Source organism: Ricinus communis, chromosome 7 (genome assembly GCF_019578655.1).
Source record: "Ricinus communis isolate WT05 ecotype wild-type chromosome 7, ASM1957865v1, whole genome shotgun sequence".
Classification (NCBI taxonomy): domain Eukaryota; kingdom Viridiplantae; phylum Streptophyta; class Magnoliopsida; order Malpighiales; family Euphorbiaceae; genus Ricinus; species Ricinus communis.
In genome coordinates, this window is record NC_063262.1 from 8,740,810 (window position 1) to 8,760,826 (window position 20,017).

The following is a 20,017-nucleotide window of genomic DNA, read 5'->3' on the forward strand; positions in this document are numbered from 1 at the left end:
CTCTTCCAGCGCTAGTACTGCTGCATTCGATTTGGATGACCCAGCGGGAGACGATTGTTATGGGATACTCAAAATCTCATAAATATTTTCTCCTTCTTTAAAAGCCCATGGGTTAAAAACCAGAAATGGTAGCCCAAGGTTATTTGTGTTGGGCCAAAAGCCCACACTAAAAGAAAAAGAAAAAGAAAAGAAAAAAGAATAAGAAAAAGAAAAGAAAAGAAAAGAAAAAGACAAAAGACAAAAGAAAAAGAAAAAAAAAAGGAAAAGATTCCTTCAAAGCATGGCCGACAACTTTCTCAAAAGACGGTTGGCATTATCAAAAGACTCCAAAGCATGTGAAGCATCTCCACAAGACTCCAAAGACAAGTGGAATCATTTCTTCTCCACTAAGCAAAGCATCCAAAGCCCCTGACAAGTATCCAAAGCTCCAAGACCTCTATATATAGAGGAGTCCTCCTTCTTCATCCCTCAGAATTTAGAATTCAGTAAAACATAGAAGAGAGAAAGAAAGAAAGCTCTTCCTGAGTCTAATTCTCACAGAAGAAATTAGAGTGAAAAGAGTGAGTGAGAGAGAAAAATCTTGTAACTCCTCTCATAAGTCTATATTCTTCTTGTTTCAAAGTTTTACAAAGTTGTATGTTTGTTTAAAGCTTTCAAAGTTGTTTATATGTTTATGTTCAAAGCCCTGTTATTATCAATAAAGCATTCAAAGTTTATCTTCTTTATTTATCTTCTTCTTCTTTCCCCATCATCAAGCGTATGCTCTGTGCTTGCCTCGTAAGAGGATCCCGCACATCGGAAACTTGCCGATTGTTTCGCTCAAATTTATTTTCAGATCTATAAGTTTATAAATTTGGAAAACAGATTCTGCAAGAGCATCTAAAGCTCCCACAGTCGCTTAAAGCGTGAATCAGTTACAACGCCACGAACTTAGATCTAAATCTTCAACGCTTAATATTTCCTTCTATTTCCTAGATCTCGTTCTAATTTGGTATCGGAGCCAATTGGGTTCCGGGATTAGAAGCATATCTACATTACAAAGATTTTACATTCATTTTAGATCGCATCAGGGTTTCCTATAGGCAAGTTCTTCATTTTATGCGAGAGTCGTGGTCCGAGCTTGTCTAGAAAGTTATTTTGGTTTAGGTTAAAATGAATTTAGAATTCAGTAAAACATAGAAGAGAGAAAGAAAGAAAGCTCTTCCCGAGTCTAATTCTCAAGAAATTAGAGTGAAAAGAGTGAGTGAGAGAGAGAAAAATCTTGTAACTCCTCTTGTAAGTCTATATTCTTCTTGTTTCAAAGTTTTACAAAGTTGTATGTTTGTTTAAAGCTTTCAAAGTTGTTTATATGTTTATGTTCAAAGCCCTGTTATTATCAATAAAGCATTCAAAGTTTATCTTCTTTATTTATCTTCTTCTTCTTTCCCCATCATCAAGCGTATGCTCTGTGCTTGCCTCGTAAGAGGATCCCGCACATCGGAAACTTGTTGATTGTTTCGCTCAAATTTATTTTCAGATCTATAAGTTTATAGGGCTGGAAAATGATTCTAAGAGCATCTAAAGCTCCCACAGTCGCTTAAAGCGTGAATCAGTTACAACGCCACGAACTTAGATCTAAATCTTCAACGCTTAATATTTCCTTCTATTTCCTAGATCTCGTTCTAATTTGGTATCGGAGCCAATTGGGTTCCGGGATTAGAAGCATATCTACATTACAAAGATTTTACATTCATTTTAGACTCAGTTTCCTATAGGCAAGTTCTGCTCATTTTATAGTAAGTCCCGACGACAAGAAGCGAAATGGTCCGTGCTTGTCTAGAAAGTTATTTTGGTTTAGGTTAAAATGAATTTAGAATTCAGTAAAACATAGAAGAGAGAAAGAAAGAAAGCTCTTCCCGAGTCTAATTCTCGTAAGAAATTAGAGTGAAAAGAGTGAGTGAGAGAGAGAAAAATCTTGTAACTCCTCTTGTAAGTCTATATTCTTCTTGTTTCAAAGTTTTACAAAGTTGTATGTTTGTTTAAAGCTTTCAAAGTTGTTTATATGTTTATGTTCAAAGCCTGTTATTATCAATAAAGCATTCAAAGTTTATCTTCTTTATTTATCTTCTTCTTCTTTCCCCATCATCAAGCGTATGCTCTGTGCTTGCCTCGTAAGAGGATCCTGCACATCAGAAACTTGCTGATTGTTTCTGTTCAAATTTATTTTCAGATCTATAAGTTTATAGGCTGGAAAACAGATTCTGCAAGAGCATCTAAAGCTCCCACAGGCTGCTTAAAGCGTGAATCTGGTTACAACGCCACGAACTTAGATCTAAATCTTCACTGCTTAATATTTCCTTCTATTTCCTAGATCTCGTTCTAATTTGGTATCAGAGCCAATTGGGTTCCGGGATTAGAAGCATATCTACATTACAAAGATTTTACATTCATTTTAGACTGCATCAGGTTTCCTATAGGCAAGTTCTGTTCATTTTATGCGCAGTAGTAAGTCCCGACGGACAGGGCAGTAAAGCTGAGAGCTGTGGTCCAGGCTTGTCTAGAAAGTTATTTTGGTTTAGGTTAAAATGAATTTAGAATTCAGTAAAACATAGAAGAGAGAAAGAAAGAAAGCTCTTCCTGAGTCTAATTCTCACAGAAGAAATTAGAGTGAAAAGAGTGAGTGAGAGAGAGAAAAATCTTGTAACTCCTCTGTAAGTCTATATTCTTCTTGTTTCAAAGTTTTACAAAGTTGTATGTTTGTTTAAAGCTTTCAAAGTTGTTTATATGTTTATGTTCAAAGCCCTGTTATTATCAATAAAGCATTCAAAGTTTATCTTCTTTATTTATCTTCTTCTTTCCCATCATCAAGCGTATGCTCTGGCTTGCCTCAGAAGAGGATCCCGCACATCGGAAACTTGTCGATTGTTTCACATTCAAATTTATTTTCAGATCTATAAGTTTATAGGGTTTGGAAAATGATTCGCAAGAGCATCTAAAGCTCCCACAGTCGCTTAAAGCGTGAATCTGGTTACAACGCCACGAACTTAGATCTAAATCTTCACTGCTTAATATTTCCTTCTATTTCCTAGATCTCGTTCTAATTTGGTATCAGAGCCAATTGGGTTCCGGGATTAGAAGCATATCTACATTACAAAGATTTTACATTCATTTTAGACTGCATCAGGTTTCCTATAGGCAAGTTCTGTTCATTTTATGCAGAGTAAGTCCCACGACAGGCGAAAGTCGAGCGTGGTCCAGGCTTGTCTAGAAAGTTATTTTGGTTTAGGTTAAAATGAATTTAGAATTCAGTAAAACATAGAAGAGAGAAAGAAAGAAAGCTCTTCCTGAGTCTAATTCTCACAGAAGAAATTAGAGTGAAAAGAGTGAGTGAGAGAGAGAAAAATCTTGTAACTCCTCTTGTAAGTCTATATTCTTCTTGTTTCAAAGTTTTACAAAGTTGTATGTTTGTTTAAAGCTTTCAAAGTTGTTTATATGTTTATGTTCAAAGCCTGTTATTATCAATAAAGCATTCAAAGTTTATCTTCTTTATTTATCTTCTTCTTCTTTCCCCATCATCAAGCGTATGCTCTGTGCTTGCCTCGTAAGAGGATCCTGCACATCAGAAACTTGCCGATTGTTTCGCTCAAATTTATTTTCAGATCTATAAGTTTATAGGGCTGGAAAATGATTCGCAAGAGCATCTAAAGCTCCCACAGGCTGCTTAAAGCGTGAATCTGGTTACAACGCCACGAACTTAGATCTAAATCTTCACTGCTTAATATTTCCTTCTATTTCCTAGATCTCGTTCTAATTTGGTATCAGAGCCAATTGGGTTCCGGGATTAGAAGCATATCTACATTACAAAGATTTTACATTCATTTTAGACTGCATCAGGTTTCCTATAGGCAAGTTCTGTTCATTTTATGCGCAGTAGTAAGTCCCGACGGACAGGGCAGTAAAGCTGAGAGCTGTGGTCCAGGCTTGTCTAGAAAGTTATTTTGGTTTAGGTTAAAATGAATTTAGAATTCAGTAAAACATAGAAGAGAGAAAGAAAGAAAGCTCTTCCTGAGTCTAATTCTCACAGAAGAAATTAGAGTGAAAAGAGTGAGTGAGAGAGAGAAAAATCTTGTAACTCCTCTTGTAAGTCTATATTCTTCTTGTTTCAAAGTTTTACAAAGTTGTATGTTTGTTTAAAGCTTTCAAAGTTGTTTATATGTTTATGTTCAAAGCCTGTTATTATCAATAAAGCATTCAAAGTTTATCTTCTTTATTTATCTTCTTCTTCTTTCCCCATCATCAAGCGATGCTCATGCTTGCCTCGTAAGAGGATCCTACATCGAAACTTCGATTGTTTCGCTCAAATTTATTTTCAGATCTATAAGTTTATAGGCTGGAAAACAGATTCTGCAAGAGCATCTAAAGCTCCCACAGGCTGCTTAAAGCGTGAATCTGGTTACAACGCCACGAACTTAGATCTAAATCTTCACTGCTTAATATTTCCTTCTATTTCCTAGATCTCGTTCTAATTTGGTATCAGAGCCAATTGGGTTCCGGGATTAGAAGCATATCTACATTACAAAGATTTTACATTCATTTTAGACTGCATCAGGTTTCCTATAGGCAAGTTCTGTTCATTTTATGCGCAGTAGTAAGTCCCGACGGACAGGGCAGTAAAGCTGAGAGCTGTGGTCCAGGCTTGTCTAGAAAGTTATTTTGGTTTAGGTTAAAATGAATTTAGAATTCAAGAAACATAGAAGAGAGAAAGAAAGAAAGCTCTTCCTGAGTCTAATTCTCACAGAAGAAATTAGAGTGAAAAGAGTGAGTGAGAGAGAGAAAAATCTTGTAACTCCTCTTGTAAGTCTATATTCTTCTTGTTTCAAAGTTTTATAAAGTTGTATGTTTGTTTAAAGCTTTCAAAGTTGTTTATATGTTTATGTTCAAAGCCCTGTTATTATCAATAAAGCATTCAAAGTTTATCTTCTTTATTTATCTTCTTCTTCTTTCCCCATCATCAAGCGATGCTCGCTTGCCTCGTAAGAGGATCCCGCACATCGGAAACTTGCCGATTGTTTCGCTCAAATTTATTTTCAGATCTATAAGTTTATAGGGTCGGAAAATGATTCTGCAAGAGCATCTAAAGCTCCCACAGTCGCTTAAAGCGTGAATCAGTTACAACGCCACGAACTTAGATCTAAATCTTCAACGCTTAATATTTCCTTCTATTTCCTAGATCTCGTTCTAATTTGGTATCGGAGCCAATTGGGTTCCGGGATTAGAAGCATATCTACATTACAAAGATTTTACATTCATTTTAGATCGCATCGGGTTTCCTATAGGCAAGTTCTTCATTTTATGTGAGTAAGTCCCGACAAAGAAGTCGAAATGTGGTCCGTGCTTGTCTAGAAAGTTATTTTGGTTTAGGTTAAAATGAATTTAGAATTCAAAGAAACATAGAAGAGAGAAAGAAAGAAAGCTCTTCCTGAGTCTAATTCTCACAGAAGAAATTAGAGTGAAAAGAGTGAGTGAGAGAGAGAGAAATCTTGTAACTCCTCTTGTAAGTCTATATTCTTCTTGTTTCAAAGTTTTACAAAGTTGTATGTTTGTTTAAAGCTTTCAAAGTTGTTTATATGTTTATGTTCAAAGCCTGTTATTATCAATAAAGCATTCAAAGTTTATCTTCTTTATTTATCTTCTTCTTCTTTCCCCATCATCAAGCGTATGCTCTGTGCTTGCCTCGTAAGAGGATCCTGCACATCAGAAACTTGCTGATTGTTTCTGTTCAAATTTATTTTCAGATCTATAAGTTTATAGAGTCGGAAAATGATTCTGCAAGAGCATCTAAAGCTCCCACAGTACGCTTAAAGCGTGAATCAGTTACAACGCCACGAACTTAGATCTAAATCTTCTTAATATATATATATATATATATATATATATATATATATATATATATATATAATGAGAGAGAGTATAGTAAATGTTAGAAATAATTGTAAAAATAGAGTATAAATTTATTAAGATTTGAAAATTTTGATAATTAAATATTTAATGATATTTGAATTTGTTAAAATTTGATAATCAAGTGTTTAAAATTTAAAAGTTATAAGTTAGTGTTTAAAATCGAAAGTATTATCATTTGATTTTATGGAACCGGTCACTATATAAAAGAAGTTAATATAGATAAATTACATTAATTATATACCCACAGTAGAAAATACTTTTATTTAAATATTAAATACCAACAAAAATATTAAAAAAAATATCACACATGTCATAAATAAATATATTAGTAATCAAAATTATAATTAAGTTTATCATCCTTAATAATAATTGATTTTATTTTAGATGTTTATGGTGATAGGCTACGAAAGACACAGTTATATTGGATAAAAAGATTTTAAAAGAATTTAATATAAATACAATAATTACAGTGGTAAAATAGTGTAATGACTTTATTAGAAATAAATATATTTTTGAGGTTTTCATAAGCTTATTTTATACAAGTAATCAATTTTACATAAATATCCAGTAAAAAAATTCCACACAAATAAATGATAATAGTTTCGATTTTTATATATTAGATTATAATTTTTTAAAAAAGATTGATAATGAAAAGTGTGCATAATAAATTTATATATTATTGATGAATAACATATTATGGTTCTGGTCTCTTGACAAGTTTCAGACTTTTTCTTGCTTTTTAATGCAGTTATTTTTATTTAGAAAAAATTACATATACCATTTTTTTAATTATTCCTAAACCAAATTAAAATCATATTCAAGTAAATTACCATCAAATTCATAACTTTAGTCTCTAATTATGATTAAGACTTAACTATTATATGTTTGGTATTTGTCCTTATCAGAGCTCAAATTCAAATGATAGGTTTGTAAAATTGGAGTTTTTCCAAATGTGATTATTACCCTAAAATTCATAGTTTCATATATATTGATATTTTCTATTTTGGGCCCAAGTCTGAACCAAATTGAGTAATTTGTTTTTTCAAGCCATTATAATCGTATTGTCTTTAAAAAACTAATTGCTGCCATGATGAAGCCTTACCCACTCAAAAAAAAGTCAACGTCTCCTGGAAATTTTTGAAAAATATACTAAAATTCACAAAAAGAAATTATTCACTTTGTAAAATTTTTATTCTTAAAAAATACATAATATGGTTTTTTTTTTTTCCAGTATTCCTTAATTCTTCGTTTATTTGCTTATTATCTTTTGATTTTTTTTTGAAATAATCAAAAATATGAAAATAAATCAAAATTATAAATTTAAAAAATTAAATAAATCGTATTTTTCATATTTTAAACCAATAAAGACAAAATAAAAATAGTAAATTTGTTTAAAAAGAACTAAAGCATAGGTATTTCTTATATTTTTCTCTTTCTGTTTTTAAAAAATGAGTTATGAGAATTAAAAGTTTTCAAATAAAATTTTTTAAATAAATTATTTTTTTATTATTAAAAATTAAAATTACTATTTTAATTTTATAATTTATATTTAACTGCCTCTTTAACGAATAAAAAAATTAGAGTTTTTTCCTTTTTGTTATTCTACTATACATAATTAATTCTTAATATTATTTATATTCGGCCTAATAGTTTATATAATTTAATTTTTATGAAATTTTATTAATTTAGGAAATTTTTTAAAAAACTATTAATTTAGTTATAATTTAGTTAATTGAATATAATTTTATCATGATTAAGTTGTTTTTTAAAATTAAGTAACATAATCAGTGATATAAATATCAATTAAAAAGTAAAAGAAATTTCTAATGCTATATTATAATACACGTTGCTTAATTTTGATCAACAATTCAATATGATTAAAATTATCAATTGGTCAAATTGATCATTTTAAAAAAATTGGCCAATAATAAACTTTTATAAAAGTCCCGATTTTTTAAGCTATTAGACTTATATTTATATATATATATATATATATATATATATATATATATATATATATATATATATATATATATATATAAATAAGGGTTTAAGATTTAATGATTTATTATAAAGTTATTTTAAATAATAAAATAATATATTTTTAATTAGAAATTTTTTTCCTCAAAGTAACATATAATATATTAAAATTTTAAAATACTGCACATTCCCATCCCTTTCTTTCAAAATCATAAACATGCATATTGAAAAGAAAAAAAAGGCCTATTTCCTTTTGTCAAACAACTAAATAAAATAAAGTTATTTGAGAATACATTCTGACTTGCAGATGTCATGGTGGCTGTAGTTTAGTGGTAAGAATTCCACGTTGTGGCCGTGGAGACCTGGGCTCGAATCCCAGCAGCCACATTTTTTATATCGTAAATTCTTTTTATTATAAAGGAATTTTGGTTTTAATTTTATATAATAGTTACTATTTACCACTGTCTTTTTTACTATTGTACTAATTCACCCTAACTTTTAAAAGAATTGTATTACAACCCCTTTTCATATAACTCCTTTCCTTTAGAATATTTATAAACAATCATTAGTTTTGATATATAAATTACCCACGTCTCGCTTTTTATTTATCATTTTCTTTTTTGCTTTCTTAACCACATTAAGACTTGTAACTTTATTATAATCCTCAAACATGGATAATAATATTGAAGAAGAAAGATAAATATTACAACCCCATTACTATAATCCAAACTTTTTCAATAAATAATAACTCATGCAACTGGAGAATTATTCATGTGGAAAACTTTAGAATAATTTTATTAATTTATTTTCTTTTCTTTTTTGTGCATTTTAACAAACACCTAAAAAGATTAAATCTATATATTTTAGGTTCTATTTCTTTCTTAATTAATTTCAAGTGAATTTTCTTTTTAAAATCATAAAAACGTAACAATTTAAACATGCTTTCTTCTTTGAATATGCCTTACTTTCACATCTTTTTCTTCTTAGTTGATATTTATTTTTATTTTTTTTCACTTTTTTAAAACGTGCTTCAAGCTTCTATAATTACTTTTTCATCTTTTTGTTTCCTCATTTATCACATTTTAATAATTCTTATGAATTATCAAATCAATTCTTCGCTAATGGACCGAGAATTTACACATAGATTAGAAATTCAAATATGGGTTTCAAAATTCGGATCAATATCAATTTGATTTTCTCTATGAGTATGACCAAATTTAATGGGATTGAATCAGTGTTAAATTTAGGTATGAACAAGTAATGAACATTAAACATAAACTTTAACTTCAATATTTTTCAATCATCATCTTCTTTTTCATTTTCTTGATTTAAATTTTTGTGTTAATTTTGGCTCAATATTTTCTCAATCTTCTATAGTCTTGCTTTTTCTTTTAAAGCTAACATGAAAGTAACAAAACTTATTTATGCCAAGAGAGCCTTCACCAATTAGGCTTGAATAACCTTGCTATTATGGTGATAAAAGTCAAAATTTTGGAGAAGTAGGTTCTTTAATTTCAAGTTGCGTTTTCTTTTCTAATAACATAGGATTTGGACGTGACTTTCCTCTGCTTTTGCCATCAACATTGCTTTTCAAATACCTCATCAATGGCAGTGGATGTTTCTCTGCCCAATCCAGACATGGTATAGATTTTGTTGATAGTTTCATTTTCATTAATAAAGTTATTATCGTTATTCTTTTCTCTCGTTTTTTTTCCCCATATCTATGTAAAAATTAAGAGCTACCGTGTTATTGTTTCTTTTTTAAGATAAAGAGTGAGACAAAGAAATGTAAGAGTCTTGAAGAGATATAGGTGGTTCGAACGACAATAAAGGATAGCTCAAACGACAGCGGCAATGTTATAGTGGTTTTTATTTTCTAATAATCTGAAGTCGAAAAGATTTTAAATGAAGATGATGATATGTTGGAATGATGGTTCAAACAACGACGATAGTGTTATGGGTTTTTAATTTATTGCGATTCTTATAATTTCTAGTGTACTTTTCAGTTTTGATTTTTTATTTTTTGTTCATTTTCAATTTGACATCTCTTTAGGTTTAGGGTATTTGGATTGTAAGAAAATGAAAGAAAAAAATAGTTTTTTTTGTTGATTTTTAATTTAATATATTTTAATTTCTTTTCATTTTGTTATTTTATTTAATTAATTTAATTTAATTTTTTTATTTTCTTAAAATACATATCAGGTACTTTAATATTTTTGGATTGTACAGTAAAATCTTACAGGCATATACTTAGTATCAAATAAAAGTTATAACTATAAGGAGGTTATAATTTAATGGAGATTTGAATACTAATTTTTTTTATCTAATACTTAATCTTATTGATGAAATTACAAAAATTAGAGATAGTTGTCATATTATACGAATAAAATTGATGAGACGAATAATATTATAGTAAGATTAAAAAGATGCCATAATAATAACTAGTGAATTACTATTATGAATTAAATATGTTTATATTTGAGATCAATACATACTTATGAAAAAAATTTTGATTTATGCTTAGTTTTTATCATCCCTTTTTTATATACAATAATATATAAATAAAAGTAAAATTAACATAAAAAAAATTTCAGAATTCTTTAAAGATGTTAACTTCTACCGCCGGTTTATAAATAATTCATGTAATTAATTTTATATTACAGAAGAATAAAATTATATTAGCTGCAGGGAATTAAAGTGTAAAATTATAAAACTACATATCTAAAAATATTTTAAAAATACCTTTTTAAGTGCAGAAGCAACTAACTACACAAAATATATTTTCATATTTAATTTAAAGTGAAAATTAAATATTAACTGATAAAAAAATAATACCAAGCAATGCAAAAAAATAATTAAAACATATAATACTTTCTTAATTATGTGGTAACTCATAAATGATAGTATCAACAATGAAATAAAATAATAAAAGCAAAAAAGACTTCTTTACTTATCTATGCCAATTAATTTAGATATAATCACAATTATGTGTCATAAATTAAATAAGAGGAAAATGGCATAATTCTTTAACCTTATTTTCTTTTTCTTTTTTCAGAAAAAAACAAAAAGAAAAAAGAAAAGAAACACTGAGAGACACAAGAAGGAGGGAAGTGGGAAGCACCACAGAATTCTTAAAAAGGGAAATTTGATTATTGACTGGCAACAACTGGAACTGGGCTGTTTCCCACACTAAATTAATTCCCTTTGCTCAAAGACAAAAAAGCATAATGCATTCTTACCAATACTTTCTTAATTTTAGTTTGATAATGAAAATGACCATTTAACACCAACCATGCATCAATAACCCTTTTCTTTTTTTGTATTAGTTTCTTACCACAACTCAATTTCTTTTAATTTATATTAATTAATTTCCTACGTCATGAAAAATTAAACTATTATAAAAACAGATGAGATTGTTTTAGGTATCTTTCTTACTTTTTGTGTCTTTGATAGTAGCAGCCTAAAAATTGTCGGTAATCTCATATTATTTTTATATTGGGTATTTTTCAGATTGATGTTAGGAGTTGAAAAAATAAATTTATAATTTAAATTAATTAATATGTCTAATTCATGAGCGGCACGAATAAATACATTTATTTAAGATGGTTAATAGATAATACACAATATGAATGAACATGTTTAAACATATTTTTATTCTTTATTGATTATAAAGATATAATTATATTTTAAAATAATAAACTAAATTTGAGTTATCTTTTAAATTTAAATAATTAATTTTTATTTAAAAATACTTATTGAAAGAGATTTAATTTATTAAAAGATTTACACAGATGGATATGTATAACTGAGTTAATAAATATTTCTATTTAATTTTAATATTATTAACTAAATTAATTAAGAAAATTATATTCAAATTAATCACTTTATATTATACATATATTTCAGCATATGACACAAATCATCAGTCTTAATTAGCCCTAATTACTGATCTACTCGTACGAGTGTATACATCAGAAGTAGAGGCACATTTTATAACTGATAAAGGGAAGGGTGTTTTACGGGCTAAATAAGGCTTTCAATTAATGTGGAACGAATTACAATTTAGGGCTGAATTTGTTATTTTGCCTGGCAGAAGGGACACCACATCACATTTGTCTCTTTTGTCTATTGCATATGCAGCAGTTTGTGTATTCAATTCATTTTTACCCTTTACTTATTATTCATTCGCCCTCTTCTTTCACCCACTCCCAAACTAGCTTATTAGGGTTAGCTTCTCTTTCTGTTCATTGAGTTAGTGGAATTGTCCCCTTCCTAATTCGGAAATAATAATAATTATGAAGGGCTAAATTAAAAGATTGTCTGATCTGACACTCTTATACATACGAAAGCATCGCATTTCTCATTAATAATTCTGTATTTTTTTTAATTAATAAATAAGAGATATGGGATATCTTTATTTGGTTCTGTCCGGAATATATTCATTTGGAAGAGTTGCAATATTATTCTTTTTTATATGTGATTTTAATTTATTTTTAAATTGTCTTCCCATTTCAGGAAAATTAAATTGAAAGAATTGCATTCTAGACTAAATTTCTTTTTTACATTTTTAATATTTTTTTGATAAAGTGACTGGTCAGGTTTGCTGTATGTTTTTGTAATCAATTTAATTTATTGATACATTTTTCTTGAGAATTAAATCAATTTATCATGTAAACAAAATATATCAATATGCACATGCCATTTTAGACTGTTTCATATGCACATTGCATATTTAAATCAATTTATCATGTAGTAGACGCACTAATTCATTGTTAAAAAATGACTTAATGTTAATAAAAATAAAAATGCAAAGACTTCACATAAATAAATAAAAATATAAAAAAAAAATTTCAAAAATAATAAACCATTGACTGATGATGCATTTTGCTTTTTTTAAGGAACCAGTGATGCAGTTTTACTGAAATCACAACTAGAGCATTGCTGATTGCTTTATTTTTATTTAAAATCATTAATTCTTAGATCTAGATGGAGCTCGAATGTAAAGTAAACTCCCTTGTACCATTGACTTTAGACTTGATCATCAGATTCTTTGTTTTAATTAGATGCATTTCATTTGAGAGTTTAATTTATTAAATGGTTAAACAATTTATATATATATATGTATTATTAGAAACTGACTTGATTAATTTTTTAAGAGATTTTGAGTTGAGATCTCCTTAGTTACTTAATAATGATTACAGTTACGTGTAGAGTGAATTTGTAAGTTACTAAGAATTGATTCAAGAAGTTTTTGAGATAATATTGAGTTAAATTTGAATTAATAGGATGGTTTTATCTCGAGATACAAAAAAAAAAAGTACTTTATTCAAACAAATATAAGAGTTTATTTCAACTTTATTTATTTTGTTATTTTATTTTTTCATACACTAATTTGATTAAGTCCTCTAACCCAAAAAATAAAATTCAATTTTAATATTTTATAATTCTATCATTTTTATAAATAATTGAGTCAAATTCGAGTTTAAAATATAAACTTTAATTAAATTTCAAACTGAGTTAAAGTTCATATATAAAATTTTTTTATTGAATTACTTTTAATTTTGATTTAATGTTAATTCATGTTGCATTATCTATCGGTTTAAAATTAAAAGAATATATAATTAATACATACACAGTTGAATATCAAATCCATATATAAATACTAAAAAGTAAAACTAAAATTACATAATGATAAAATAATTATCATAAAATTCCCTATGTTAGCATTTTAATAGGTCCATATTTTTTAAGAGAAAAACCTCGAACAAATAAGTTTACAAAATATAGCCTCATCTAGTGTGCATCTTTTACCAACACAAGTCATTTTTAATGCTATAATTTCAATTTGTGGTTCACACAACGAAGCATTACATGTGTTGATTGCCTTAAATCTTGCAAATTGCATTAATATAGAAAAATAAGGCTAAAATTAAGAAATTGGCAAAATTATTAATTTATATTTTTTAATCTATGTGAAAAAAATAATAAATTAAATGGTACTGTTAAAATGCAAGCAAGAGGGTATATCTTAAGAGGTTAATATTTCTTCAATTTTGTTTTGTTTGAAACAATTTTAGACCTTCCTTCTACTCATTGAACTTTTAAGACAGAACAGTACATCTCTCTCCAACTTCACACCTGTAAGCAGCTACTGTCTGATGTTCAGTTTGATTGGTTTGGGGATTCTTCTACTTCTACTACAATCTTACACTCCAAAAGACAACAGCAACAGTATCACCACGCGCTGCAGCTCTGCGAGTGGGAGTTACCAGTACTCTCAAGGAACTAGGAAACAGAGTGCGAGTATATCTACTCGCTGGAGGACCAATAGGAACATTGCGACCGACACTCCTGCCCTAAATTTCCTTCCAATTGAGGAGATTCTGTGGTTCACAGTTCACTTTCCACCAAAGCAATCGCAATCGCCAGCTGTCTCTCTTTCTTTTTTTAATGTCTTCGGCAGCCCGACTGGGACCCTCCCCTCCCTCTCTCTCTCTCTCTCTCTCTCGCCCTTTCTATTCCATTCACATCAACTATTTACTATTAAGAAAAATAAATTATTAATATTTTTCTTAATTTTATGCACATATATAATAAAAGAAATTAAATTTGTTTTTTGGTCCGGGTCCCACACAGATTAGGGAGATTTTTTGTTTTAAATTTTGCTTTGATTTTTATTTTGTTATTTTATTTGGGTGTTTTACATGGACCTACCCCTCACATGTCTTTTAACACTTGGCATGTTTCTATTTGAGACATGATAGGATAATACCCATGATTGTGTCCTCTCTTTGGTGATGATACAATACAATTATGCCTTTTAACCAACTCCTTATTTAGCTTATCTTATCAGTTTTACCACGTGTCTTCCTCTTATTGGGTACCAATAAAACCATTTCATGGATAGAAAAGGCAAAAATGTTTTATTCTTTTTAAATAAGTAAAAATTAAATAAAGACAATAAGTAACTCTTTTATTCTATTAAAATGAGAGTTTTTAGTATATGATTTTATTTTTTTTGCATTACTATGAAACATGCATTTCACCATTGCATTAATAATATGATAACTTAATTGTTTGACGTCAAATAGCATGCCTTTTGACCAAATCACATAGTGAAACACAATAATGCACATATAAACTAACCCTGGAATATCATTGATTAAAATAGGAAAGTAAGAAAGGAAAGAACAATGCAAGAGAGTGGGCACAAGGCACCACTATGAATAGATTTTCACATGGGTAGTGGACTTTGTTATTTATTTTGTCTTCAAATTCACGTTCTAAAATTTAAATAAATAAAAAGAATGTAAAAGAGAAAAGGCAAGTAAGGGGAAGGTTTCTTAAAAGAATTGAAGGCACCCAATTTTGTTTTCTTAAACAAATTGCCTATAGTATAAGAACACGTGTGTGGGTTAGCAAATGATTCATGGGTTTTATCTTGGAGAAACTTACAATGATCAGTATATGGCTAATCATTACATGCAAATTTTTATCTTTTCTATTTTTTAATGGTCACAGAAAGCTTCAGAAAGTGTTTACAAATTTTGAGTTTATCATTGGAAGTTCATCAAACCAAAATCAAAATCAAAACCCTTGTTAATTATATATGTGTGTGTGGAAGCCAAGTTTTCTCTTAAAGGAGAAAAAAGGTTATATATCAGGCAAACACACTTCTTAGGTCCTTGAACTTTGTATTTTTTGTAATCGAGTCCCTTAATCTTAGTTTGGTACAGTTGGGTACTCGAGCTAAATTTCATTTTATTAGAATTAAGACCTTTTTTAACAGTTGTTAGGAGGAGCATGTGCATCAAATGTCACCTGATACGGGTTAGTTTTTCTCATTTATCATGTTATTAGGCTCTTTAACTTCTCATGTAAATAGGCCCTTGAACTTCTTATATTTTAAATACTTATTGAAATGCTTACAAAAAAATACTAGGAGTATGATAACTATAATAATCATTAAATACTAAATGGAATATTATTTAAAATATAAAGTGTTAATAATAATATATAATATGTGACTAAAAAATTTTATAATATATTTAAGAATAAAAATATTAAACCAAAAATTTACAAGAGATTCAAGGGACTAAAGAATTAATAGATAAAAAATACAAAGCTTAGGACTTAACATGTAAAAAAATAGTCTGAAGGTCTTAGAAGTTGATATTAAAAGTACCTTATTATTATTTATTTTAGGAGACATAGAAGTCTATTGAAAAAAGAGTTAAAAACTCTATCAAAATTGGAAATTTGAGGACCCAATTGCAAATCTCGGGGACCTAAATACATGTTTTTGCCTAGATATTATGCGCACATAACACCGGGTTCGTTTGTGGGCAATTAATTCCACCGACACTTTCTTTTTTGCACATGTGGCATTGGCATGAGAGGACAAAAACTATCTAACGGAATATAATAATGAAGAGTGAGAATAAGGAAAGTTAAAAGGGCACATGATGTGCCATAGCCACCAAACTTGCTTAGCTAGCTACTTCTATGGTTTTTGTTTTCTTTTTATTTATTTCCTTTCTTTTATAGATCAAATATGTAAGGCTTCTAAAAATCATAGGTGGCCATATTACATTTTTGCCAACTTACCCATGAATATTTGCTATATAAAAGGTTAGGGACAAGAAAGAAACTAAATTTATTTTGACAAACAATGCCTTATTTTTGCCTTGTCAAAAGATTAAATAAATAAAATAAAATAATAAAAAACTCATTCATTGTCATGTAAACCACCAATTTCTTTTGTTGTCCTTCTACTTGTACATTAAAAAACATCTAATAATTGCATCCATGAGTTGTCTTGACTCATGAATATTTTAGTGGAACCAACAAAATGTTTATGCCTATATCATATAGATAATTATTTTTGGGAAAGAGAGAGTGCCCATTTTTAGGTAAGGACACCTTAGATTATATATGTGACTTCTCATACACATGGCTAAAGGTATTCTTTTTTATCCCAATTTATCTTTTTCTTTTGTTGTGTGTTAGTGTTCTTAATCACTAATTGATACCCATGATTTGTCACCATTTAATTGCAAGTTAGATTGCTTTAGATTAGTTTTTCTTTTTTTGGATGTTTAACTTTGAAGAAGTTGGAAACCTTTAATTTTATTTACATTGAATCTGACATTTAATTATGGCAGTAGATATTTTGGTTAAGAGTATAGTCTGATTTTGGAAATAATAAAAATAGTTTGCTCAATTATTTAGTGTTAGTTGTACCGCTTGAAAATGAGACTATTTTTTTGTGTTTCCATTAATTCTTTTCATCAATATGAAATAATATTCATACATTCATAGATTTTGTATTTGACTAAAAACATTATTGAAATTATCATTCAAAAAGTATCTTTGAAAATATTCATTATAATGTATTTATTAAACAACCAAACAAGTGTTTTAATCTTATAATTTCACAAAGTTTTTATAATCTCAATTTTTATTATAAATTATTAAGTAATTTGTAAGAAAAAAAATCTTATTATTTTGGGTGTGGGATGTGAAGTATAATTTTGACTTATAGAGATATTTTTGATATAGAAACATAATAATAATGTGTAATTCTTATTTTAATTTTTTTTTAGTATTGGTTTATATAAATATAATTAATAAATTAACTACTGCTTTTTTCTTAATTATTCTTAATTTTATTAATGTAATAGAAATTTAATTAATACTATTTCAAAAAATTCTTAAATATTAGAAATTCTATTAGCGAAGTTTTATATATTTCAAATGGGAATAATAAATATATGTTTATATATATAATAAAAATTAATGAGTTATCTTTTAGATTTTTCTTGTGTTGTCCTATAAATATATCATTATAATTTAGGGTTTAGTATCTTTGGCACCAACTTTTGCATTTAGAATAGTAACTAAACTATTTTATTTTCGTTTTTTAGCTATTTTCTAGTTACTATATATGGCTAGTTTCTTTATTTTAATTCAAGAGAACATCTTTGTATTAATTTGATTATTGTGAGACACGTGTCATGAAACTTAGGCTTAGAGGTTAGATAGCCAAGTCGCGTGGCACTTGGCCAAAGTCGAACTAAATAAGCCTAGATGAGAGTTGGGAGCGATTTTAGAGGTAGAGTAGAATAGAGCACTTGAGCTTTGTAAATATGGAGAGCTTTATTAAGTTTTCCAACCTTCCTCTTGTATGTGGGGTGGCCTTTATATAGGCTTCCCACCTCCTCAACATGTGGTCAAGATTAATCCATCTAAATTTCGAAGCTACTCTATGTACAAACAAGGGAAGCTTCTAGGCAGCTCCTTGGCTTGGCACACAGCCTTGCATCCTCTAGCAACTTCTAGGATCTTCCCTTGGTTTCTTTGGCCAGCCAACTTGAACAATTTGGTTAGTTCAAAATTTAAACTTGCATTCTTTATTTTAAAATAATTTATATATATAAAATCTGACTAATTATAAATTCAATACTACAATAAAAATTAATTACAATCTAGTCAATAATATTATGAAGTATAATTTTAACTTATAGAAATACTTTTGATATACCAATATTTTAATAATGTGTAATTTTTATTCTTAATTATTTTTAGTATTTTTTCAATAATATCAATTAAATTTATATTATATTAATAAATTAAGAATAATAATATAATTAATGCTTTACTTTTAGCATTGGAATATTGAATAATTAGGAAAAACAATTATTATTTAGTTTATTAATTATATTTATATAAAATAATATTAATTAAAATAAAAATACACATTGTTAAAATGTTTCTATATGAAATCTACCTCTGTAAGTCAAAATTATACTTCATAATATTTTTTACTAGATCGCTATTAGTTTTAAATTTTATTATATGTATTTAATTTATAGTATATATATGAATTATTTTAAAATCAAGAATGCAAGTTTAAATCATTGAAATAACTGAACTTTTATATTTAAAAATAGCTATAAATCTTATTATATATAAATATATATTTTTAATTATTTAAATTTTAAATGTATAATTTAAAATTAAAAGTGTAGCTTTAATATTTTAAAAAATATTTATAATAAAGATAATAATAATAGTTAGTACCACATAAAATAAATTACTTTCTACTATAATAAATATAAAAATTATACATCACCACACATATATGTCAAAAGTTATACATAATCTATTAACTAATAATAATTATTTTTAATTAAATAATAATTTTAGTTTTAAGAAAATATATAAAATATATTTTATTATAGATTATAATTAATAACTAATTAATAATACTGAAGAAAATGAAAAAACGTCAAATATTGAATTTAATCTCATACTTTTTAATTATCCAAAATTTACCTGTCTTACTTAAAATGTTTTTAAACATAAAACAATATTTTATCCAAAATCTAAATCAGCCGACAAAGTCGCTGCCTTTAGCTTTTTTAATATTTTAATTATAAAAGAAAAAGGAAAATCCAGAAAACCTCTCCACCGACAAAAATAGAGGGAGGGGTAAAAAAGCCAGAAAACCCGAAACTTTTCGGATCCCAGATCGGACCCGAATTAAAGACCCAGAGTCAGTCAAATACAGCAACAGCTCGAAAACACAGCTCCGTACTGTTATTGTTATTACATTAAGAACCTTAATAACATTAACAGCTCACACTCACTCGCTTACTCTTGCATCATCTTCTACTTCAATTTATCGCGCTATTTTATTCCTGCCCCCACTGCTCTTATTTATCGCGAGTGGAAATGCTCCGACTTAAATCTTATTGTTGTAATTTCTTATTTTGAGTTAATAAAATTAAAATTATTATTATTTTTTATTATTATTAATATTATTATTATTATTGATATTTTTTATGTTTATATATAAAAGAAAAGTAAAAACATATTTTATTAATAAATATAATAATATTTTATTAATGAGTAAATTAAGTATACAAATTTAGTGAAATAATTAATTTAAAGTTTAACATAGTAAACCAACAAGACACATAATTTATCATTTTTTTAATATATTATGTATAATTGCAAATTAATTTAAAATGAAAATAATATAAAACATACCTTTTAATATAACATAAATAATTATTCAAATGGCAACATTGCT

At 27.7% G+C, this 20,017-nt stretch overlaps 1 non-coding gene across 1 annotated transcript; it reads left to right on the plus strand.

The window, feature by feature from the left end:
- Positions 1 to 8,235: 8,235 nt before the first annotated feature.
- Positions 8,236 to 8,307, plus strand: TRNAH-GUG. The gene has a single exon. It is a non-coding gene; the product is annotated as a tRNA-His (tRNA).
- Positions 8,308 to 20,017: the final 11,710 nt, after the last annotated feature.